General features: G+C 38.0%; 1 pseudogene; it reads left to right on the top strand.

Annotated features, from left to right (window-relative positions):
- The first annotated feature begins 310 nt into the window (after positions 1–310).
- LOC105704801 (DAZ-associated protein 2-like) lies at positions 311–21,841 on the top strand (annotated as a pseudogene).
- The last annotated feature ends 4,996 nt before the right edge of the window (positions 21,842–26,837 follow it).

The following is a 26,837-nucleotide window of genomic DNA, read 5'->3' as shown; positions in this document are numbered from 1 at the left end:
AAGAGGGGACACAGTCTTGTTTACTCTGCACTGGGAGCTGCTGCACCAGCTGAAACTGCGGCTCTGAGATTCATGGTGCTTTTTTGACTGGGAATCTCCTGGCCTGACTCTCTGTTTCAGCTCCCCTTGCTGGCTAAGAGGGGACACTGTCTCATTTAGTCTGCACCGGGAGCCACTGTGCTGGTTGAAACTGTGGCTCTGAGATTCATGGTACTTCTTTGCCTGGGAATCTCCTGGCCTGGCTCCCCGTTTCAGCTCCTCTTGCTGGCTAAGAGGGGACACAGTCTCTTGCACTCTGCACTGGGAACCAATGCACCAGGGTGCAGACCAACCAGCTGTGCCAGCCAAAACAGCCACACTGGTGACCCATGGGGCTCCTCCACCTGTGAATCTCCTGGTCTGTGGGCAGTAAAAATCCATCTGGAAATGTGGCGTTCACTCACCCTCTGCGCTTTCACTCGGACCTGCAATCCTGAGCTCCTCCTAACCGGCCATCTTGGATCTCTCCTCCCAAATCATTTTACGAGACCAACATCATCCTGATACCAAAACCCGGCAGAGACACAACAAGAAAAGGAAACTACAGGATAATATCCATGATGAACATAGACGCAAAAATCTTCAATAAAATACTGGCAGGCCAATTACAACAGCACATCAAAACACTTATCCACCATGATCAAGTAGAATTCATCCCAGGGATGCAAGGCTGGTTCAATATATGCAAGTCTATAAATGTAATTCACCACATAAACAGAACCAAAGACAAAAACCACATGATTATCTCAACTGATGTAGAGAAGGCATACGACAAAATTCAACAGCCATTTATGCTAAAAACCATCAATAAACTAGATATCGATGGAACGTATCTCAAAATAATAAAAGCTATTTACGACAAACCAACAGCCAATATACTGAATGGGCAAAAACTGGAAGCATTCCCTTTGAAATCTGGCACTAGACAAGGATGCCCTCTCTCACCACTCCTATTCAATATACTACTGGAAGTTCTAGCCAGAGCAATCAGGCAAGAAAAAGAAATAAAGGGTATTCAATTAGGAAAGGAGGAAGTCAAATTGTCTCTATTTGCAGACAACATGATTGTATATCTAGAAGACCCCATCATCTCAGCCCAAAATCTCCTGAAACTGATAAACAACTTCAGCAAAGTCTCAGGATACAAAATCAATGTGCAAAAATCACAAGCATTCCTGTACACCAATAACAGACTTAAAGAGAGCCAAATCAAGAACGAACTGCCATTCACAATTGCTACAAAGAGAATAAAATATCTAGGAATACAACTAACAAGGAATGTAAATGACCTCTTCAAGGAGAACTACAAACCACTGCTCAGTGAAATAAGAGAGGACACAAACAGATGGAGAAACATTCCATGTTCATGGTTAGGAAGAATCAATATCGTGAAAATGGCCATACTGCCCAAAGTAATTTACAGAGTCAATGCTATCCCCATCAAGCTACCAATGACCTTCTTCACAGAACTGGAAAAAACCACCTTTAACTTCATATGGAACCGAAAGAGAGCCTGCATAGCCACGTCAATTCTAAGCCAAAAGAACAAAGCGGGAGCCATCACACTACCAGACATCAAGCTATACTACAAGGCTACAGTAATCAAAACAGCATGGTACTGGTACCGAAACAGAGATATAGACTGATGGAACAGAACAGAGGCATCGAAGGCAACACAACATATCTACAACCATCTGATCTTTGACAAACTCGATGGGTTCTCTGTTTAATATGTGGTGTTGGGAAAACTGGCTAGCCATATGCAGAAAGCAGAAACTCGACCCCTTCCTGACACCTTACACTAAAATTAACTCCAGATGGATTAAAGACTTAAACATAAGACCTAACACCATAAAAACCCTAGACGAAAATCTAGGCAAAACCATTCAGGACATAGGCGTAGGCAAGGACTTCATGACCAAAACACCAAAAGCATTGGCAACAAAAGCCAAAATAGACAAATGGGACCTAATCAAACTCCACAGCTTCTGCATGATGAAAGAAACAGTCAATAGAGTGAATCGGCAACCAGCAGAGTGGGAAAAAATTTTTGCAGCCTACCCATCTGACACAGGGCTGATATCCAGAATTTACAACGAACTAAAACAGATTTACAAGAAAAAAACAAGGCCATTCAGAAATGGGCGAAAGATATGAACAGATACTTTACAAAAGAAGACATACATGAGGCCAACAAGCATATGAAAAAATGCTCATCATCACTGGTCATTACAGAAATGCAAATCAAAACTACATTGAGATACCATCTCACGCCAGTTAGAATGGCAATCATTAAAAAATCTGGAGACAACAGATGCTGGAGAGGATGTGGAGAAATAGGAACACTTTTACACTGTTGGTGGGAGTGTAAATTAGTTCAACCATTGTGGAAGACATTGTGGCGATTCCTCAAGGACCTAGAAATAGAAATCTCATTGGACCCAGCAATCCCATTACTGGGTATATATCCAAAGGATTATAAATCGTTCTACTATAAGGACATATGCACACGAATGTTCATTGCAGCACAGTTTACAATAGCAAAGACCTGAAACCAATCCACATGCCCATCGATGATAGACTGGACAGGAAAAATGTGGCACATATATACCATGGAATATTATGCAGCCATCAAAAACGATGAGTTTGCATCCTTTGTAGGGACATGGATGAACCTGGAAACAATCATTCTCAGCAAACTGACACAAGAACACAAAATCAAACATCACATGTTCTCTTCATAGACGGGTGTTGAACAATGGGAACACATGGACACAGGGAGGGGAGCACTATACACTGGGGTCTGTTGGGGAGGAGTGTGGGGGGACAGCGGGGGGTGGGGAGTTGGGGAGAGATAGCATGGGGAGAAATGCCACATATAGGTGAAGGGGAGGAAGGCAGGAAATCACACTGCCATGTGTGCACCTATGCAACAATCTTGCATGATTTTCACATGTACCCCAAAACCTCAAATGCAATAAAGAAAAAAGAATATACTCACTCTCAATGTACTCTTTTACTTAGAATGTACTCAATTGCAAAGTACAACTTTATAAAAAATATAATCATTCTTAAAGTACTCTTTTATAAAACTTATACTCATTCTCAAAGTAGTCTTTTATTTAGAATATACTCAATCTCAAATTATTATTTAATAAAAAATATACTCACTCTCAAAGTACTCTTTATTTAGAATATACTCACTATCAAAGTACTCGTTTATAAAAAACATATTCACTCTCAAAGTACTATGTTATAAAAAATATACTCACTCTCAATGTACTCTTTTGTTTAGAATATACACACTCTCCATTTAGAATATACTCACTCTCAAAGTACTCTTTTATAAAACATATACTCACTGTCAATTTGCTCCTTAGTTTAGAACATAATCATTATCAAAGTACTCTTCTATTTTGAATGTACTCCCTCACAAAGTACTCTTTTATAAAAAATGTACTCACACTCAAAGTACTCTTTTATTTAGAATATATTCACTCTCAGTGTACACTTTTATTTAGAATATACTGACTCTCAAATCACTCTTTTATAAAAAATATACTCACTCTCAAAATACTATTTTATAAAAATTAAACTCACTGTCAATGTACTCTTATTTAGAATATATTCATTCTCAATATACTCTTTTATTTAGAATATACTCACTTGCAAATTACTCTTTTATAAAAAATACACTAACTCTCAAAGTACTCTTTCATTTAGAATACACTCACTATCAAGGTACTGTTTTATAAAAACATACTCTCAAAGTACTCTGTTATAGTAAATATAATCACTCTCAAAGTACACTTTTATTTAAAATATACTCACTCTCACAGTACTCTCTTATAGAAATTATACTCACTCTAAAATACTTTTATTTAGAATATACTCACTCTCAAAATACTCTTTTATAAAACATATACTCACTCTCAATGTACTCTTTTATTTAGAATATACTCCCTCTCAAAGTACTCTTTTATTTAGAATATACTCAGTCTCAAAGCAATCTTTTATTTAGAATATACTCAATCACAAACTACTCTTTTATAAAAAATATACTCACTCTCAAAGGACTCCTTTATAAAAATTATACTCTCTCTCAAATCACTCTTTCATTTAGTATATACTCACTTTAAAATACTCTTTTGTTTAAAATATACTCAATCCCAATTTACTCTTTTATATAAAATATACTCATTCTCAAAGTACTCTATTATTAAAAAAATATACTCACTCTCAAAGTAGTCATTTATTTAGAATATACTCTCTCTCAAATTACTATTTTATTAAAAAAACTCACTCTCAAAGTACTCTTTTATTTAGAATATACTCAATGTTAATGTACTATTTTACAACAAATACACTCACCCTCAATGTACTCTTTTATTTATTATATACTCACTCTTAAAGTACTATTTTATTTAGAATATACTCACTCTCAAGGTACTCATAAAAAATATACTCACTCTCAAAGTACTCTTTTGTATAGAATATACTCACTCTCAAACTACTATTTTATATAAAATATACTCACTTTCAAAGTACTCTTTTATTTAGAAACTACTCACTCTCAAAATACTCTTTTATTTAGAATGTACTCCCTCATAAAATACTCTTTTATAAAAAATGTACTCACTATCAAGGTACTCTTTTATTTAGAATATAATCACTCTCAATTTTCTCTTTTATTTAGAATATACTCACTCTCAAATACTCTTTTATAAAAAATATACTCGCTCTCAAAATATTCATTTATTTAGAATATAATCACTCTCAACGTAGTTTTATTAAAAAAAATACTCAAAGAACTATTTTATTTAGAATACACTCACTTTCAAAATACTTTTACAAAAAATGTACTCACTTTCAAAATACTCTTTGTTTAGAATATACTCACTCTCAAATTACTCTTTTATAAAAAATATACTCATTCTCAAAGTACTCTTTTATTTAGAATATAATCCCTCTCAAACTACTCTTTTATTTAGAATATACTCATTCTCAAATTACTCATTATAAAAAATATACTCCCTCTCAAAGTACTCTTTTATTTAGAATATAATCATTCTCAAAGTACTCTTATTTAGGATATACTCACTTTCAAATTACACTTTTATAAAAAATATACTCACTTTCAAAATACTCTTTTATTTAGAATATATTCACTCTCAAAGTACTTTTTATTTAGAATATACTCACTCACAAAGTACTTTTTTATAAAAAAATATAATCACTCTCAAAATACTCTTTTATAAAAATTATACTCACTCTCAAAGTACTTTTTTATTTAGAATATACTCACTCTCAAAGTACTATCTTATAAAAAATATAGTCTCTCTCAATATACTCTTTTGATTACAATACACTCACTATCAAAGTACTCTTTTATAAAAAATATACTCGCTCTCAAACTACTCTGTTATAAAAAATATACTCACTCTCAAAGTACTCTTTTATTTAGAATATACTCACTCCCGCAATACTCTTTTATAAAAAATATACTCACTCTAAATATACTTTTATTTAGAATATACTCATGCTCAAATTACTCTTTTATATAACATCTACTCACTCTCAAATACTCTTTTATAAAAAATATACTCACTCTCAATGTACATCTTTGTTTAGAATATACTCACTCTCAAATTACTATTTCATAAAAAATGTACTCACTCTCAAATACTCTTTTATAAAAAATATACTCACTCTGATTGTACTCTTTTTTTAGGATATACTCACTAAGTACTCTTTTGTTTAGAATATACTTACTCTCAAATTACTGTTTTGTATAAAATATACTCACACTCAATGTACTCTTTAATTTAGAATATACTCACTCTGAAACTACCCTTTTGTTTAGAACATACTCTCTCTCAAATTACTCTTTTATAAAAATGCACTCTCAAAGTACTCTTTCATAAAATATATACTCACTCTCAATGTACTCTTTTATTTAGAATATATTCACTCTCAAAGTACTCTTTTATTTAGAATATACTCACTGTCATAGTACTCTTTTATTTAAAATATACTCATTCACAAAGTACTCTTTTATAAAAAATATACTCACTCTCAATGTACTCTTTTATTTAGAATATACTCACTCTCAAAGTACTCTTTTGTTTAGAATATACTCACTTTCAAATTACTCTTTTATATAAAATATACTCACTGAAAATGTACTGTTTAATAAAAAATATATTCTCTCTAAAACTACTCTTTTATTTAGAATACACTCACTCTCAATGTACTATTTTACAAAAAATATACTCACTCTCAAAGTACTCTTTCATTTAGAATACACTCACTCACAAAGTACTCTTTTATAAAACATATACTCACTCTCAATGTACTCTTTAATTTAGAGTTCACTCACTCCCAAAGTACTCTTTTGTTTAGAATATACTCATTCTCAAAGTACTCTTTTAAATAAAATGTAGTTACTCTAAAAGTACACTTTTATAAAGTCTATACTCAATCTCAAAATACTCATATTTAGAATATACTCACTCTCAAAGTACTATTTTACAAAAAATATACTCACTCACAAAGTACTCATTTATTTAGAATATACTCTCTCTCAATGTACTCTTTTATTTAGAATATACACACTCTCAAAATACTCTTTTATAAAAAACATACGCACTCTCAAAATACGCTTTTATAATAAATATACTCAAATACAATGTACTCTTTTATTTAGAATATACTCACTCTGAATATACTATTTTATGAAAAATATACTCACTCTCAAGGTACTCTTTTATAAAAATATACTCTCTGTCAAAGTACTCTTATTTATAATATACTAACTGTCAAAGTACTCTTTTATGTAGAATATACTCACTTTCAGTGTACTCTTTTATTTAGAAGATATTCACTCTCAAAGTACTCTTTTAATTAGAATGTACTTCCTCACAATGTACCCTTTTATAAAAAGTATAATCACTCTCAAAATACTCTTTTATTTACAATATAATCACTCTCAAAGTACTCTTTTATAAAAAAATATACTCTCTCATATACTCTTTTAATAAATATATACTCACTCTCAATGTACTCTTTTATTTATAATATATACACTCTCAATGTATTTTTTGTTTAGAATATACTCACTCTCAAATTACTCTTTTATATAAAATATACTCACTCTCAAAGTACTCTTTTATAAAAAATATACACACTCTCCAATTCCTCTTTAATAAATAATATACTCACTCTCAAACTACTCTTTTATTTAGAATATACTCACTCTCAAATTACTATTTTACAAAAAATATACTATCAAAGTACTCTTATATTTAGCATATATTCACTCTCAAATTACTCTTTTATAAAAAATATTCTCACTCTTAAATACTCTTTTATAAAAATATACTCACTATGAAAGTACTCTTATATTTAGAATATAATCACTCTCAAAGTACTCTTTTATGAAAAATATACTCACTCTCAATGTACTCTTTTATTTATAATATACTCACTCTCAAAGTACCCTTTTATTTAGAACATAATCAATCTCAAAGTACTCTTTTATTTAGAATATACTCACTCTCATAGTAGTAGTTTACAAAAACTATGCTCAGTCTCAATGTACTCTTTTATTTATAATATTCTCACTCTCATTCTACTCTTTTGTTTAACATATACTCACACAATTTACTGTTTTATATAAAATATGCTCACTCTCAAAGTACTATTTCATAAAAAATACTCTCACTCTCAAAGTACTCTTTTTTTAGAATATACTCACTCTCACAGTAGTGTTTTACAAAATTATCCTCACTCTCAAATTACTCTTTTATAAAAAATATACTCACTCTCAGAGTACTCTTTTATTTAGAATATACTCACACTCAAATTTCTATCTTATAAAAATTATACTCACTCTCAATTACTCTTTTATGAAAAATATACTCACACTAAATGTACGCTTCTATTTAGAATATACACACTCTCAAATTACTCTTTTATATAAACGAAACTCACTATCAAAGTACTCTTTTATAAAAAATATACTCACTCTCAAAGTACTCTTTTATTTAGAATATACTCACTCTCAAAACACTATTTTACAAAAAATATACTCACTCTCAGAATACTTTTTAATTTGGAATATACTCACTCTCATAGTACTCTTTTATAAAAATATGTACTTACTCTCCATGTACTCTTTTATAAAAAATATACTCACCCTCAATGTATTCTTTAATTAAGAATATACTCACTTTCGATGTACTCTTTCATTTAGAATGTACTAACACAAAATGTACTCTTTTATAAAATATATACCCACTTTCAATGTACTCTTTTATTTAGAATATAATCACTCTCAACGTACTCTTTTATGTAGAATATACTCACACTCATATTACTATTTTACAAGAAATATACTCACTCACCATGTACTCCTTTATAAAAAATATACTCACTCTCAAAGTACACTTTTATTTAGAATATACTCAATCTCAAAGCACTTTTTATTTAGAATACTCACTCGCAATGTAGTCCTTTATAAAAAATATACTCACTCTCAAAGTACTTGTTTATTTAGTATATACTCAGTCTCATAGTACTCTTTAATAAAAAAATACTCACTTTAAAACTACTGTTTTATTTAGAATACATTCACTCTAAAATACTCTTTTATAAATCATATACTCACTCTCAATGTACTCTTTTATTTAGAATATACTCATTCGCAATGTAGTCCTTTATAAAAAATATACTCACTCTCAAAGTACTCTTTTATTTAGAATATACTCACTAGCAAAGTACTCTTTTATAAAAAAAAAAAACACTTTCAATGTACTCTTCTATTTAGAATATACTCACTGTCAAAGTACTCTTTTGTTTAGAATACACTCACTCTCAAATTACTCTTTTATAATAACATATACTCACTCTCAATGTACTCTTTTATAAAAACTATACTCTCTCTCAAAGTACTCTTTTATTTAGAATACACTCACTCTCAATGTACTAGTTTACAAAAAATATACTCACTCTGAAAATACTCTTATTTAGAATATACTCACTCAAAAGTACTCTTTTATAAAACATATACTCACTCTCAATGTACTCTTTTATTTAGAGTATACTCATTCTCAAGGTACTCTTTTGTTTAGAATATACTCATATATTCACTCTCAAAGTACTCTTTTATATAAAATGTACTCACTTTCAAAGTACTATTTTATAAAGTCTATACTCACTCTCAAATACTCTTATATTTAGAATATACTCACTCTCAATGTACTTTTTTACAAAAAATATACTCACTCTCAAAGTACTCTTATTTAGAATATACACACTCACAACTTACTCATTGATTTAGAATGTACTCTCTCAAAATACTCTTTTATTTATTATATCCAAACTCTCAAATTACTCTTTTATAAAAAATATACACACTCTCAAAGTACTTTTTTGTAAAAAATATACTCAAACTAAATGTACTGTTTTATTTAGAATATTCTCAATCTGAATATACTATTTTACAAAAAGTATACTCACTCTCAAAGTACTTTTTATTTAGAATATACTCACTCTCAATGTCCTCTTATAAAAGATATACTCACTCTCAAAGTACTATTTTATAAAATATATACTCACTCTCAAATTATTCTTTTATTAAGAATATACTCACTCTTAAAGTACTCTTTTATAATAAACATACTCACTCTCAAAATACTCTTATTTAGAATGTACTCACTGTCAAAGTACTCTTTTATAAATAATATACTCCCTCTCAAATTACTCTTTTATTTAGAATATACTGTCTCTCAAAGTACTTTTTTACAAAAAATATACTTACTATGAAAGTACTCTTTTTTAGAATATACTCACTCTTAAATTACTATTTCATTAAAAATATACTCACTCTCAAAGTACTCTTTTATTTAAAATATACTCACTCTCAAAGTACTTTTTCTTAATAATATAATCACTCTAAAAGTACTCTTTTATTTAGAATATACTCACTCTCAATGTACTCTTTTATAAAAATATACTCACTCTCAAAGCACTCTTTTATAATAAATATACTCACTCTGAAAGTACTTTTTTATTTAGAATATACTCACTCTCAAAGTACTCTTTTATAAAAAATATACTCACTCTGAATGTACTCTTTTATTTAGAATATGATCACTCTCAAAATACTGTTTTATAAAAATATACTCACTCTCAAATTACTCTTTCATTAAAATATACTTACTCTCAAAATACTCTTTTATAAAAAATATACTCACTCTCAAAGTACTCTTTTATTTAGAATACATTCAATCTCAAAATACTCTTTTTAAAATAATATGCTCACTCTCAAAGTACAATTTTATTTAGAATATACTCACTCTCAAAGTACTGATTTATAAAAAATATAATCCCTCTCAAAATACTCTTTTATTTAGAATATACTCCCTATCAAAGTACTCTTTTATAAAAAAGTATACTCACTCTCATAGTACTCTTTGATTTAGAATTTATGCACTCTCAAAATACTCTTTCATAAAAAATATACTCACTCTAGAAATACTCTTTTATTTAGAATATACTCATTCTCAAAATACTCTTTTATAAAAAATATACTCACTCTCAAATGACACTTTCATAAAAATTATTCTCACTCTGAATGTACTCTTTTGTTTAGAATATACACACTCTCAAATTACTCTTTTATAAAAAACATACTTCCTCTCAAAATACTCTTTTATATTTAGTATAGTCACTCTCAAATTTCTCCTTTATTTAGAATATACTCACTCTCAAATTACTCTTTTATAAAAAGTATACTCACTGTGAAAATACTCTTTATTTACAATATACTCACTCTCAAAGTACTAGTTTATAAAAAATATGCTCACTCTCATATTACTTTTATTTAGAATATAGTCACTCTCAAAGTACTCTTTTATGAAAAATTTACTCACTCTCAAAGTACTCTTTTATTTAGAATATGCTCACTCTCAAAATTCTTTTATAAAAAATATACTCACTCTCAAATTATTCTTTTATTTAGAATGTACTCACTCTAGAATATACCAGCTTATTTCCCGTTCAAAACTGAGGCCATCTCATGTTTGCTGAAGAGGCTTCTTTGTTCTTCCTTTGTAGAAGGAATTCCTAAGTTAGTGAAGCCTTTTCAAGAGTTTCCGGCTGAAAGTCAAGATCTCTCATGTTAGACCCAATGTTAAAATTGTAACTGGGCAAATTCTCATTAGAGACAAGGGGCCAAAGTCTGTTCCGATTGAATCTAATGTTTTTAATGTTGACTTCAGTCCAGTAAACTCCTTGTTAAGCCATTTAACTGTAAAATTGGGCCTTGGGTAGGCAGGGCACCCGCTGAAATTAGAGGACAGGTGATTTAGATTTGATAACCAGCCTTCTGCCAGTTAATCAGAGGCTCTCTTTCAAGTGACAAGCCTTAGGCAAGTCACTTTCTGTCTCTGTTTTTCGATTTTTGCACAGTGATTCCTGTGGGCCTTAAGGCCCACTGGGAAACAATTCCTTTTTCAGCTCAGTGCCTGGTTTGTTGAGTATACTTGTCAATCTGGACTTCAATACACCTATGATTTGGATTAATTCTATTACCTCTGCTAGAAATTAACACAGAAAAGTCACAGTTGATTGACAAGAATGAGATTCCGTTCTAAAGAATTAAAATATAACCGAATCCTTTATTACTAAACGAATGCTCAATTCAAGTGGACACAGATCACTCCTTCTAACTTCATCAGCTATAGCACTTAGAGACAACTTTTTCAAAACCCACACCTAAAACTGTCCCTGCTTTAAGTGCTATAGCACTTAAAGGGATTTGATTTAGCTACTCTATGTGAACAGGTCTGACAATGGAAACGCCTTCCTCATGTCAGAACCTTTGGCTTCCAGGTGGAGATTCATTCATGCTGTTTATATCACATGTGTGCTCCCTGCCTGGACAAATTGGTCCCAATTTCCTCAGGTCAGATGTATTCTGCTGACTCCCAAGTCCTGGCCTGCATAACACCCAAAGTCTCACCCAAGCATAACACCCAAAACATCAATCTCTTTTTGAGCCCTAGAGGTGCATCTCTCTTCATGATTGTTGCAAAAGATCACTAATTCCCTCAATCTCTTAACTCATCTCTAGAATGAAGCCATCCCTTAATTTGATAATGTTTATTGAATACCTGTTAGATGCTGCCATTCTGCTGGGAGCTAGGAATATAGTGCTGATTAAGATAGCCATGGTTCCTGCCTTTGTGGTGCTTATACAGGGAGCCTGCTTTAAGGAGGGATCATTTCTTCACTAATGTGATCTGTACATAGATGGTACTGAAGGAGTGTTTGCATATGTGTTTGTTAGTGGGTGAGAGAGTGGGTTAGACAGGAAGTAAGGAGACCAGAACTATCAACATTGTTTAGGTTAGAGATCATGGTATTTTGACCAGGGTGGTAGCAGCAATGGAAATAGTGAGAAGTAATCATTTGAATGTAGAGTAAATAGGACTGACTGGCAGACTGGTTGTGGAGTTAGAGAGACAGAGATGAATCAATCATGACCCATATGTGTTTGACCTAAGCCACTGGGTGAACAGTAGGGCTATTTATGGAGATGAGGACAGTTTATGGAGATGAGGACAGAGAGAATGTGTGTGCAAGAATCAGGAGTTCTTTTTTTTTTTATCATTACATTTGATTTTCCAGTTGAATAAATCAACTGGAGATATTGAGAAGTCACAAATACATGACTTTGAAGTTCAAGGCTAGAGATAAAATTTTGAGAATCATCAATGTGTAATCTATTAAAAGAAATGGGTCTTGTATTAGTCCATTCTTGCATGGCAATAAAGAAATACATGAGATTGGCCAGGTGTGGTGGCGTGATGTTGTAATCCCAGCACTTTGGGAGGCCAAGATGGGAGGATTCATGAGGCCAGAAGTTTGAGACCAGTCTGGTCAATGTTGAGAGGCCCCCATCTCTCTAAACAAAAGAAAGAAAGAAAGATAGAAAGAAAGAAAGAAAAAAGAAAGAAAGAAAATGAGAGAGAGAGAGAAAGAATGAATGAAAAAGAAAGTTTAGAAAGATAGTTTAGAAAGAGAGAAAGAGAGAGAAATATCTGAGACTGGGCAATTTATAAAAAATATTTTCAGTTGGCTCATGGTTCTGTAGGCTGTATAGGAAGCATAAAGCTGGCATTTACTTCTGAGGGAGGCCTCAGGAAGCTGCCAATCACGGCAGAAGGTGAAGGAAGAACAGGTGTTTCACATGGTGGAAGCAGGAGCAAGAGAGCGAGGGGAGAGATGCTGTACCCTTTTGCATGATGAGATCTCTCAAGAATTCACTATCTCGAGGACAATACAAAAGGTATGGTACTAAATCATTCAGAGAATTTGCCCCCATTATCCAATCACCTCCCACTAGGCCCCACTTCCAACATTGGGGATTACAACTGAACAGTAAATTTGGGTGGGGATGCAGATTCAAGCTAGATCAGTCTGGATGATAACACTTAGAGAGTCTCAACAGAGAAGAGGACCAAGGATACTGTCTTGGGACAAGCCAACATTTAGATACTGGAAGCAGAAAGAAAAGCCAGCAAAGGTGACTTAGAAGGAACAGCAATCGGAGAAAAACCAGTTCGATGGGAGGGAAAACCATTAGTATATCTTTTTGCTGCAGCCAAATGCAGTGTCTCAAAGAGGACGGCATAATCTTTTGTGTAAACTAAGAGCAGTTAAGTAAGATAAAAACTGAGCATCAGCCACTGGTCTTGCCATAAGGTGACCTTGACAAAAGTGATCTGACTGGATCTGATTAAGGAGGAGCTGTGGGTTAAGAGGCATGGGCAACAAAGGAAGACATCTCTTTTGAGAGTTTCACTGCAAAGGAAGTAGAGGAAAAGGGGTTAGGTGGGCAGATGGGGTAAAGATTTTTAAAGACAAGAAATACTCTAGTATGTCTGTAAGTTGATGATCCAGGAAAGAGAAATCTAAGACTGCAATTGCAAGAGTGAATTACTACAGGATGAAAGTCCTTGAGTCATTGACGGAATGACTCCAGGGCACAGATGGAGGAAGCAAGGCCAATTCACCCAGGGTAACCAGAGAGAAAGCAGAGAAGAGAAGAAGCATAGATAAATTGGCAGATGTGGTGGGAAGAGAAAGATGCTTTCTTCTGAGGGCTCTGATATTCTCAGTTAATTAAGAAACAAGGTCATCAGCTGAGTTCAAAGAGGGAGAAGAAGGTATTGAAGAATTGAGAAGAGAAGAAATAAAATTTACCTATTGTAGAATGGCAGAGTGAGCTAATAAGGAAAATTTAGTAGGATGGCTAGGCAGCACTAAGGGCCCATTGAGGATTCTGGTGATCAATTTATTTTTTTTAATTAATGAATTTTTTTTTGTTTTTGAAATGCAGCCTTGCCCTGTCACCCAGGTTGGAGTGCAGTGGCGTGATCTCGGCTAACTGTAACCTCTGCCTCCCGGGTTCAAGCAATTCTCCTGCCTCAGCCTCCTGAGTAGCTGAGACTACAGGTGCATGACATCACACCTGGCTAATTTTTGTATTTTTAATAGAGATGAGATTTCAACATGTTGGCCAGGCTGATCTTGAAATCTGGACCTCATAATCCGCCTGCCTCAGACTCTCAAAGTGCTGGGATTACAGGTGTGAGTTATTGCGCCCAGCCGGAAGGCTTGGATTTCTTATGGAGACTGACATAAACAGGATTGTGATGGCCTTGTGATCTTGTAGGGGGAGGTGAAGAATTCATTCTATTCTAGCTTCCTTCTTAGAACTAGTCTCTCAGACACTCCTGTTGTAAAGACACAATATTCCTTGGAGGTTGTTCAGAATATTCTTTTCATTCTCTGCATCCCCTGAATCCTATGCTCACGTCTTACCTTGCTCTGATCCTCCTTTCAAGCCAAGGCATGTCTCAATTCCTCTAGGATTTATAGTCTTATACAACAGATGAGACTATTTTACACATAATGCTTTCCTGTTCCTTAGATATATTTTTTATTATATTTCCTGTTACCCCCATATGTACTTTTTTTTTTTTTTTTTGAGACACAGTTTTGCTCTGTGACCAGGCTGGAGTACAGTTGCAGGATCTTGGCTTACTGCAGTCTTCAACTCTTGGGTTCAAGCAATTCTTCTGCCTGAGTAGCTGGGATTACAGGTGCCTGCCACCATGCCCAGCTAATTTTTTTGTATTTTTAGTAGAGACAGGGTTTTACCATGTTGGTCAGGCTGATCTCAAACTCCTGACCTCAAATGATCCACCCACTTCAGCCTCCCAAAGTGCTGGGATTACAGGCATGAACCACTATGCTCAGTCCCCATATGTATTTTCACCTCTTAATATGGCTTAGCACATTTCAGTGAATATTGTTTGGTCTTTAGAACATGGAAGAAACTAACGTCTTCCAGAAAGCAGCACAAATTATATGAGTAAACTGGGGAAATTTTTAAATAAGTGGTTTTGTTTGTTTGTTTGTTTGTTTTAAAGAAGGGGTTTCACCATGTTGGTCAGGCTGGTCTTGAACTCCCCACCTCAGATGATCCGCCCACCTTGGCCTCCAAAGTGCTTGGATTACAGGCATGAGCCACCACGCCCGACCTAAAATAAGTTTTAATTAAACTTTTTTTAACCATTTTTTCTCAAATGTTTACAATGAATTGTAAACCAAAAATAAAATCCTAAATCCTCCAACCGACTTGAACCCTTTTTAAAGAGAAACATTCTTAGAAACTTTTGGGAAAAAATTTCCTGCTTTAAAAAACATGGACTATAAGCAACTAATGTCTTTTAATATGGGAAATTCTTTTGGTTCTATTTTTATTTAAAAATTTAAAAAATAATAATATAAATAATTTATATTAATTCCACCAGGCGCGGTGGCTCATGCCTGTAATCCCAGCACTTTGGGAGGCCGAGGTGGGTGGATCACGAAGTCAAGAGATCGAGACCATCCTGGTCAACATGGTGAAACCCCGTCTCTATTGAAAATACAAAAAATTAGCTGGGCATGGTGGCGCGTGCCTGTAATCCCAGCCACGTAGGAGGCTGAGGCAGGAGAATTGCCTGAACCCAGGAGGCGGAGTTTGCGGTGAGCCGAGATCGCGCCATTGCACTCCAAGCCTAGGTAACAAGAGCAAAACCCCGTCTCAAAATATATATATATATATTATATTAATTATTTGAAATATTCTCCTATCCAATTCTTTTGGTTCTTAATTATCCTTATCAGAAAAAAATCAAGATAAAACATTGCTTTTTAAGATTATCACTAAAGTAAAAAATACAAAATAAAAACAAATTTCTATTTAAGTCATCCCTGAATCTTAAAGAATATATTATAGCCGAGAGCGGTGGCTCACGCCTGTAATCCCAGCACTTTGGAAGGCCGAGGCGGGTGGATCACGAGGTCAAGAGATCGAGATCATCCTGGTCAACATGGTGAAACCCCATCTCGACTAAAAATACAAAAAATTAGGTGGGCTTGGTGGTGCGTGCATGTAATCCCAGCTACTCAGGAGGCTGAGGCAGGAGAATTGCCTGAACCCAGGAGGCGGAGGTTGTGGTGAGCCGAGATCGCGCCATTGCACTCCAGCCTGGGTAACAAAAGCGAAACTCCGTCTCAAAAAAAAAAAAAAAGAATATATTATAAGGGGTCAGGCTCAGTGGCTCACACCTGTAATCCCAGCACTTTGGGAAGCCAAGATGGGCAGATCACTTGAGGTCAGGAGTTCAAGATCAGCCTGGCCAACATGGTGAAACCCTGCTCTACAGAAAATACAACAATTAACTGGACATAGTGGCACACGCCTGTAATCCCAGCTACTTGGGAGGCTGAGGCACAAGAATCGCTTGAACCCGGGAGGAGGAGTTTGTAGTGAGCCAAGATCATACCACTGCACTCCAACCTGGGTGACAGAACCAGACCCTGTCTTTAAATAATAATAATAATAATAATAATAATAATAATAATAATAATAGTGGCCGGGCACGGTGGCTCACGCCTGTAATCTCAGCCCTTTGGGAGGCTGAGGCGGGTGGATGACCTGAGGTCAGGAGTTCAAGACTAGCCTGGCCAACATGGTGAAACCCTGTCTTTTAATAGAAAAAGAAAAAGAAAATAATAATAATAATAAATAAGAATATGTTACAAGTTAAGAAACTCTTCTCCTTAGATAATATGTTAAAAGAAATTCAGGAAATGTTACAGCAGGTAATTTTATAACAAACATGTAGATATGCCTATTTTCAAAATATGTTAGGAAATAAATTTTATAAAGCCAAACTTACAAAACGGCCTTCTACAGAGTAAGTGCTCAATAAAGAGTAATAATAATAATAGCAATAATAATAATAGAGAGCAAGTAATAACAGCAATAAAAATTTTAAAATTTAGATATTTTTAGAAGTAGACTTTCAACATTTCTTCTACTTGTTGAAATAAAGTCAATGAGGTTGTTTTCTTTAGAGTGTTAACTGAGTATCAAGCGCAGTAGGAAGGAAATGATTCATCAATTGGCTTTTGGAATAAAACATTTCCCTGAAGCTACCTTGGTTAATATTTGTAAGTATTGTGAACTTTTTGGATGAAATACCACACAGATGCAACTCAAAACCAATAGTAGTATGTAGTTCTTTCAGCTCTAAACTGGGATTACTTTCACATAAACTCTAAAATCATGGGAATAACCCATCTCATGGTTCTTGGTAAAAATGATACATGTTAATTATGAAACAATTAAGCACAGATAACATGATGAGCTGAGGTTGAGATGGTGCCATCCACTAATTTCTGCTCAATATTTAAGATATAACCCTGAACAGAGAGGGTTCAAGGAGACCCTCAGTTGTCTAAGGGACCCACAATGCAACTTTAGTTCAGTTTTAGAAAATAAGAAAGATATGTTTCTGGCACACTTTAGTTTTGGGCTGAGATTCAGAACATTTACAGACATTAATATATGTCCTGGGTGCCCCTTGTCCTTTTTTGTCTCCCTGAGCACAAAATAACCTTACATAATTCATGATTCTTTTTCTTTTTTCTTTTCTCTAGACCAAAACCCAATAAACAGAAAACAGATAAACAAAAGAGGTGGAGCTAGTTCTCTGAGAGTGTTGTGGGGGTGGGGCTGAGGACGGAGTTTTCCTTCAGGAATCCCAGCCCCTGCTGCTGGGAGAGCAAGGCCCTGCCACATCCCCTGTGAAGCTAAGACCACAGGGATCTCAGGGGGTTTTGCTGTGACTCTGAAATGGTGTGAGGTTTCCTGCTTCGTCAGAATCCCTGCTGAGGGGGAAACTGAAGGTGTATTGTGGAAACCTCCTTTCGGGGCTCCTGCACGGTCACAGGAAACATCGAGTTTGCAGGAACTTGCGGTTACTATGAGAAAATTTGCTTTGGATTTTTATGTCCAAAATCTCTGTGGAATTCCCCATGTCTGAAGCTTGGTGCCTTCTTTGGGCTCTGCTCTGCATGCAGGTTCATCTGATCGTATTTTTTCTCATTAATTGAAATTTGCCAGCTGCAATTTTATCAGTGAAAACCAAATTCTAATTTTGTAGATAAAGAAAATACGGCTTTAAGGCCAGGTGCAGTGGCTAATGCCCGTAATCCCAGCACTTCAGTAGGCCGAGTTGGGTGAATCACCTGAGGTCAGGAGTTTAAGACCAGCCTGACCAACATGGAGAAACCCCATCTCTACTAAAAATACAAAAATTAGCCGGGCGTGGTGGCAGGTGTCTGTAATCCAGCTACTCCAGAGGCTGAGGCAGGAGAATCGCTTGAACCTGGGAGGTGGGGGTTGCAGTGAGCCAAGATCATGTCATTGCACTCCAGCCTGGGCAACAAGAGCAAAACTATGTCTCAGAAAAAAAAAAAAAAAGAAAAGAAAAGAAAAAGAAAAAAAGAAGATGTGGCTTTAAATTATGGCCTTAGGTTAGGTTTTGATGACATAAAACATCAATGAGTATGAACTAGGTCTTTATGAGCGAATTTGAAAAATAAAGTAGCAAATCTGTCTGTGATAATAGGTTAACAGAGCAGAAAATGAGGGCAGATGTTGTAGTTCGTAGACCAGCATCCTGTCACAATTTTGAAACATTTGGTTCATGTTCTGTCACACATTCTTAAAAGTAGTTGTGCAATTGCCTCCAAGCTGTTGACTGTATTAGACAAACTTTAAATTAGTGAAAGGAATCTATTTTTATATGGTGGTGGTGGGGTAACAGTTCTTCTAAACAAACTTTCATTTTTATCTTTTGAAAGTTTTAAAGAATTGAGTTTTTTTCTTCGAGACAGGATCTGAGTTCTTTTGCCCAGGCTGGAGTACAGTGGCATGATCACAGCTCATTGCAGCCTGGACCTACCGGGTTCAAGTGATCCTTCTACCTCAGCCTACCAAGTAGCTGGGACTACAGGCACATACCACCACGTGGCTAATTTTTGTATTTTTTGTAGAGACTGGGTTTCACCACATTGCTCAGGCTGGTCTCAAATTCCTGGGCTCAAGTGATCCACCACGGCCTCCCAAAGTACTGGGATTACAGGCATGAGCCACTGCACCTGGCCTTAGAATTGAACTTAAAAAAAAGAAAAAAAAATGAAGCCAGGCATAGTGGCTCATGCCTATAAACCCAGCGCTTTGGGAGACAAGGCAGCAGGAGGATCACTATCAGGAGCTCCAGACCAGCCTGGCCAACATGGAGAAACCCCATCTCTACTAAAAATACAAAAATTAGCCAGGTGTGGTGGCAAGCACTTGTAGCCCCAGCTACTAGGGAGGCAGATGCAGGAGAATCACCTGAACTCAGGAGGCAGAGGTTGCAGTGAACCAAGATTGCACCACTGTACTCCAGCCTGGGTGACAGTGCAAGACTGTGTCTCAAAAAAAAAAAAAAAAAGAAAGAAAGAAAGAAAAAAACTGAGACTCTCTCTTTTTTTTTTTTTTAGAGATGGGGTTTCACCTTGTTGGTCAGGGTGATTTCGAACTCCTAACCTCAGGTGATCCACCCACCTCAGCCTCCCAAAGTGCTGGTATTACAGGCGTGAGCCATGGCAAGAGTCTCACCACACCCACTAAGACTCTCTTTTTGTGAGTGCAAGGTAGCTTTCAACTTTCACCTGTAGCACAAAGTGGAGGTTCAGAACATGAACAGACTCTGTAGCCAGGCCACCAGACTCTGCCACTTGCTGGTTGTGTGACCTTGGGCAAGTTACATAACCTCTCTGTGCATCATTTTCTAATCTGTAAAATGAGGATAACAGCTAGGCACGGTGGTTCATGCCTGTAATCCCAACATTTTGGAAGGCTGAGGCAGGCGGATCACAAGGTCAGGAGTTTGAGACCAGCCTGGCCAATATGGTGAAACTATCTCTACTAAAAATACAAAAATTAGCCTGGTGTGGTGGCGCCTGCCTGTTGTGCCAGCTACTCCAGAGGCCGAGGAGGAAGAATCACTTGAACTCAGGAGGCGGAGGTTGCAGTGAGCTGAGATCATACCACTGCACTCCTCTCTGGGTGACAGGGCAAGACTTCATCTCAAAAACAACAACCAAAAACAAACAAAAACAAATGATTTTTCTAATGATAAAGTATTTTAGAAAGTCGAGGTGTTTGCTTCCATAAGGAACCTGGGTATGGCATTAGTCACATAAGCAGGTTACTATGAACTTGCTCTGTTGTCTGCTAATCAACAGAATCTGGAGACATACCACTAAATCTGAGTCACTGTAAACATGTGAGTGTATACCTACAGGAGGGGTGGTTCCTTGTACGAAAAACAGCCTCAGTAAATCACTGAAACTCTGCTGGCAAACATTTTCAATGCAAGTAATGCACCTCTATTTCACCCCGGTGCTTACAATGCTTTCTGAAAAAATTCCAAATGACCAAGACACCATTTTGGACCAAAAGCAAGCTGGTATCTTCCAGTAACAAATACTGTAACTTGAACGCAGTCTTTAATAATGAGAAATTAGTGGAAGGGAGCATCCATTCCCTTAGAAATCAGTTAATATTGCCATTAATAAAAGGTAGGGCAACCGGGTGCCGTGGCTCATTTGGGAGGCAGAGGCAGGAATATCACTTGAGGTCAGGAGTTCGAGACCAGCCTGGCCAACATGGCGAAACCCCGTCTTTACTAAAAGTACAAAAATTTAGAGATTCTCGCGGCAGCGCCACTCAGGTATCAGGTGACGCTAGGTGAACAGACCGTCACGTGACACGGAAGTGGCTCTGAACAGGAAGAGGACGAAAAGAAGAACCATCCGCCACGCGGCCACGCAGAGAGGAACGGGACTCGCAGCCACCGTGATCAGCAAAGGTCAATATCCAACACAGCCAACCTACCCTGCGCAGCCTCCTGGGAATCCGGTATACCCCCAGATCTTGCATCTTCCTCAGGTTCCACCCTATACTGATAATCCACCTGCCTATTCGTCCGAGCTTTGTCCACCCAGGGGCTGCCGCAGTCCCCAACATGTCGGACGCATTTCCTGGAGCCTCTTTATATCTTTCCATGTGGCTATTGGGCCTTTAGGCTCCACAATCCCCGTGACTTACTATCCAGTTGGTCCCATGTGTCCACCTGGCCCCTCAGTGCTGGTGGAAGAAGGTACGAAGCAGGTGCCAGCTTTGGAACTGGGGCTACTGTTGGCAACATTCCTCCTCCACCTCCTGCATGCTCTCCCAATGCTGCTCAGCTTGCAGTCATGTAGGGAGCCAACGTCCTCGTAATTTAGGAACGGGATCTAATTCATGGGTGGTTCAGATGGTGGCTACACCATCTGGTGAGGAACCAAGGCCACCTTTGTGCCGGGAAAGACATCACATACCTTCAACATTTCTCACAATGTTGTAACTGCTTTAGTCATACTAACATGAACTTGCAGTTTAGACACATGCTGCTGGGGTGTCTTTCTGGTGCCCACACTTTCAGGCACTTTTCAAATTTAAAGACTATTTTGAAGATTTGAAAAAAAATACAAAAATTAGCTAGGCATGGTGGTGGGCGATTGTAATCCCAACTACTTGAGAGGCTGAGGCAGAAGAATCGCTTAAACCTGGGAGGCGGAAGTTGCAGTGAGCCGAGATGGCGCCATTTCACTCTAGTCTGGGCGACAAGAGCGAAACCTCATCTCAAAAAAAAAAAAAAAGAAAAGAAAAGAAAAGAATTAGGGGAAACTGTTTTTTTTTTTTTTTTTTTTTTGAGACGGAGTTTCACTCTTGTTACCCAGGCTGGAGTGAAATGGCGTGATCTCGGCTCACCGCAACCTCCGCTTCCTGGGTTCAGGCAATTCTCCTGCCTCAGCCTCCTGAGTAGCTGGGATTACAGGCGCGCGCCACCATGCCCAGCTAATTTTTTGTATTTGTAGTAGAGACGGGGTTTTACCATGTTGACCAGGATGGTCTCGATCTCTTGACCTCGTGATCCACCCGCCTCGGCCTCCCAAAGTGCTGAGATTACAGGCGTGAGCCACCGCGCCCGGCCTTTTTTTTTTTTTTTTTTTTTGAGACGGAGTCTCATTCTGTCGCCCAGGCTGGAATACAATGGCGCCATCTCGGCTCACTGCAACTTCTGCCTCCCAGGTTTAAGCGATTCTCGTGCCTCAGCCTCCTGAGTAGCTGGGATTACAGGGGCGCACCATCACGTCTGGCTAGACGGGGTTTCACCATGTTGGTCAGGTTGGTCTCAAATTCCTGACTTTGTGATCAGCCTTCCCCAGCCTCCCAAAGTGCTGAGATTACAGGCGTGAGCCGCCGCGCCAGGCCTAGGGGAACCCTTTTTTAGAGATTTGCTCGGGAACCAAAAATTCGCGTTTATTTTAAACCTTTGGTCTACGTTTGAGGTATCTGGATTTCTGCTTTTTTCTTTTTTTTTTTTGAGACGGAGTCTCGTTCTGTCGCCCAGGCTGGAGTGCAATGGCACGATCTCGGCTCACTGCAGCCTCCGCCTCCCGGATTCAAGCGATTCTCCTGCCTCAGCCTCCCGAGTAACTGAAATTACAGGCGCACGCTGCCATGCCTGGCTAATTTTTGTATTTTTTTAGTAGCGACAGGGTTTTGCCATGTTGGGCAGGCTTGTCTGGAACTCCTGACCTCAGGTGATCTGCCAGCCCCGGCCTCCCAAAGTGCTGAGATTGCAGGCGAACCACTGCTCCTGGCCTGGATTTCTGCTTTTAATATCACATTGTGAAGATTTAAAGAGAAAATATCTCTGTAGACATTGTTAATTTTGTAATACTGATATAATTTCTTGTATTTTTCCATATCATCTACTGAAACTAATAGCTCAGAATTTAAAAAAAAAAAACAAAAAACAAAAAAAAACGTTTATTTTCCCAATCTGTAACGCTTCTGGTGACAGAAGAACCTGCTGGTTAAGGACTTAGGTTTTGAGTTTGGTGGATGTGGGATTGAATCGTGGATAAGATCTCAGTTTGTATAGAGGCATGCATATAGGCCTCATTTAAACATATTCTTAGAGGGCTGTGGAAGTAATGTGTTTATATGCATAGAATTTAGTCTCCACGGCTGAGCACAGTGGCTCATACCTGTAATCTCAGCATTTTGGGAGGCTGAGGCATGTGGATCACTTGAGGTCAGGTGTTCCAGAGCAGTGTGGCCAACATGGTGAAATTCTGTCTCTACTAAAAATACAAAAATTAGCCAGGTGTGGTGGCGTGCGACTGTAATCCCAGCTATTTGGGAGGCTGAGGCAGGAGAATCACTTGAACCCTGGAGGCATAGGTTGCAGTGACCTGAGATTGCACCACTGCACTCCAGCCTGGGTAACACAATGAGACTCTGTTTCAAAAAAAAAAAAAGAATTTAGTACCCATGCTGGCTCAGATGTTGACAGCTACTGTTATGAATCTGGCTCTATGGGGAACAGTTGCTTCATCACTCTTTAAAGACAAGACACTCCTAAATTATCTACCATGCCATTTTATTTAGAAAGCCTCAACATGATTGATATATTTTTATTTTATTTTATTTTTTTGACACAGAGTTTTGCTCTTGTTGTCCAGGCTGGAGTGCAATAGTACAATCTCGGCTCACTGCAACCTCTGCCTCCTGGGTTCAAGCGATTCTCTTGTCTCAGCCTCCTGAGTAGCTGAGATTACAGGTGCCCGCCACCAAGCCCAGCTAATTTTTGTATTTTAGTAGAGACAGGATTTCACCACGTTGATGAGGCTGGTTTCAAACTCCTGATCTCAGGTGATCCACCCACCTCGGCTTCCCAAAGCGCTAGGATTACAGGCATGAGCCACCTTGCCTGACTGATAAATGTGGGATTAAATATTCACACTCACTTCAAGTGTTCATATCTGAATACTGAATTAGTCTGTTTTTATGCTGCTGATAAAGACATACCTGAGACTGGGCAATTTACAAAAGAAAGAGGTTTAATTGGACTTACAGTTCCACATGGCTGGGAGGCTTCACAGTCATGGAGGAACATAAGGAGGGTAAGCCACATATTACATGGATGGCAGCAGGCAAAGAGAGAGCTTGTGTGGGGAGACTCCCGATTTTAAAAGCATCAGATCTCGTGAGATTTATTCACTATCAGGAGAACAGCACAGGAAAGACTCATCTCCATGATTCAATTACCTCCCACTTGGTTTTCCCAGGACACATGGGGATTGTGAGATTTACAATTCAAGATGAGATTTGGGTGGAGACACAGCCAAACTATATCAAATACCATGTAATTTGAGTCTAGGAGAAATCTTAAGGCCTTAAACTTAGAGAGACTTTATAAAAGCAGAGGCTAGCTCCATCTGGACTGTTTATTCCTTCAGAATATTATGCCTACTTGTATTCCCAATGCCTGACTCAGGGCTCTCCCACAGTTCGTGCTCAATGAATATTGGTAAGAAAAAAATGGTTCATTGAGGAGATGTTTGCAGTAATTCAGGTGATCGATGACATTTGACTTTTGTGAATGAATCTCAATTGGGTGGATTCTCTACCTATAGGTACAAGAGGAAGAGGATGAGAAATATTTCCTGTTCTCTCAATAGCTTTTAAAATAATAACATGTCATAAAAAGCCTCCTCATTCCACTATCCAACATTTTAAAAGCCTAAGACTGGGCCAGGTGCAGTGGCTAACTCCTCTAATTCCAGCACTTTGGGAGGCCAAGGCAGGTGAATCTCTTGAGCTGAAGACTACGGGACCAGCCTGGCCAACAAAGTGAGACATCCCCCCTCCCCTGCATTTGTCAGTAATCCCAGCTACTCAGGAGGCTGAGGTGGGAGAATCACTTGAGCTTGGGAGGCGAAGGTTGCTGTGAGATTGGGGTTGTGCCACTGCACTCCAGCCTGGGCAACACTGTCTCAAAATAATAAGAATAATAATAAATGGCGTAAGTCCATAGCCCTTTAGAACTGGAAGAAGCCTACTAGGCCAACCCCTTCATTTGAATGGAGGTTTTTTTTTTGGTTTGGTTTTTTTTTTTTTTTTTTTTTGAGACAGAGTCTCCCTCTGTTGCCCAGGCTGGGGTGCAGTGGCGCGATCTCAACTCACTGCAACCTCCGCCTCCCAGGTTCAAGCAATTATCCTGCCTCAGCCTCCCGAGTAACTGGGATTACAGGCACACGCCACTATGCCCGGCTAATTTTTATTTTTTTTTTAGTAGAGACTGGGTTTCACCATGTTGGCCAGACTGGTCTCGAACTCCTGACCCTGTGATCCGCCCGTCTTGGCCTCCCAAAGTGCTAGGATTACAGGTGTGAGCCACTGCGCCCGGCTTGAACTGAGTCTTGATTAGTGTTAGCCAGTAGCCATTTGTGGAAGGTCGCACAGTAAGTAGTCAGGACTGGAAATCTGGTCTTTGAAACCTATCAGTCCATGGTCATTTGACCTGCCTGTTTGTAAAACAATGTCGTTACTTAAGTATACTTTTTAATAGAAAAACTGGGTGTAAGCAAGAGTATCAAAGTGGTGTTCTGATGCCTGCATTCAACTTTGGCAGCGTGCACTTGACAGGCACAGGTACTCAGGACGTTGCCCGCCGACCTGTCTGTCGTTCATATGGCGCCCACCTTAGAGTAACGCCGGTAATGCTGACCTTGCTCCATTATTTGTATTAATTTATTGAGCTAGCAGGGAAACGGCTTGGTAAAGCAGTCTCAGCTGCTAGAGAAGAGGCAAGAGTCCGCCGGCGCCCACCATCAGAGCTTGACAACAAGCAGGACCGGAGGTTGGGAAAAAAATACAGGGACAGAATGAATGTGTGCATAGCGCGGGGAGATGGGTATTGGGGAGAGGGCAAGAGACTGTGATCAGATTATCTGAGGTTTCAGAACTTCTATATCAAGACCAAGGAACCAAATGAAAACCCAACTCCTCCAGGGAGCCCTGGAAAGTTCGAAGGACATAGTTTGAGGGAGCGAGTCCTGCAGCTCCTCGCGCCCTCGTCTCCCCCGCGCTTGCCCCAGGACAGGGGCCGCCCCAACCCGGGTGCGCTGAGCCTGGCAGCGCCCCGAGCCCCTTCTTTCTTTGCCTCCTCGGTCCGAAGGGAAACAGGCTCGAGCAGCGTTCGGGGCTCACCCATCAGCCGCGGAGGAAAAGGGGGAGGAGAGAGGAGGCGGGAGGCGGGAGGCGGGAGGAGGAGTTTCTGGGCGGCCGAGAGCCCCCGGTGGGGCTGGCTGAGAAGCGCCCTTCCCCCCGCGCGCTGATTGCTGTGGCGTCCTGCCCGTCCCCGCCCGCGTGTGTACGAGGGAGGGCGAGTGCGCCCGGTCGGCCCGATGGGGGTAATCGAGGGTTTCGGGGACGGCAA

This window comes from Aotus nancymaae, unplaced genomic scaffold (assembly GCF_030222135.1).
Source record: "Aotus nancymaae isolate 86718 unplaced genomic scaffold, 86718_ANA_hifiasm-v0.15.2.pri h1tg000007l, whole genome shotgun sequence".
NCBI lineage: Eukaryota > Metazoa > Chordata > Mammalia > Primates > Aotidae > Aotus > Aotus nancymaae.
The sequence above is the reverse complement of the archived record's forward strand: the minus strand, read 5'-3'. Positions and strand labels throughout refer to the sequence as shown.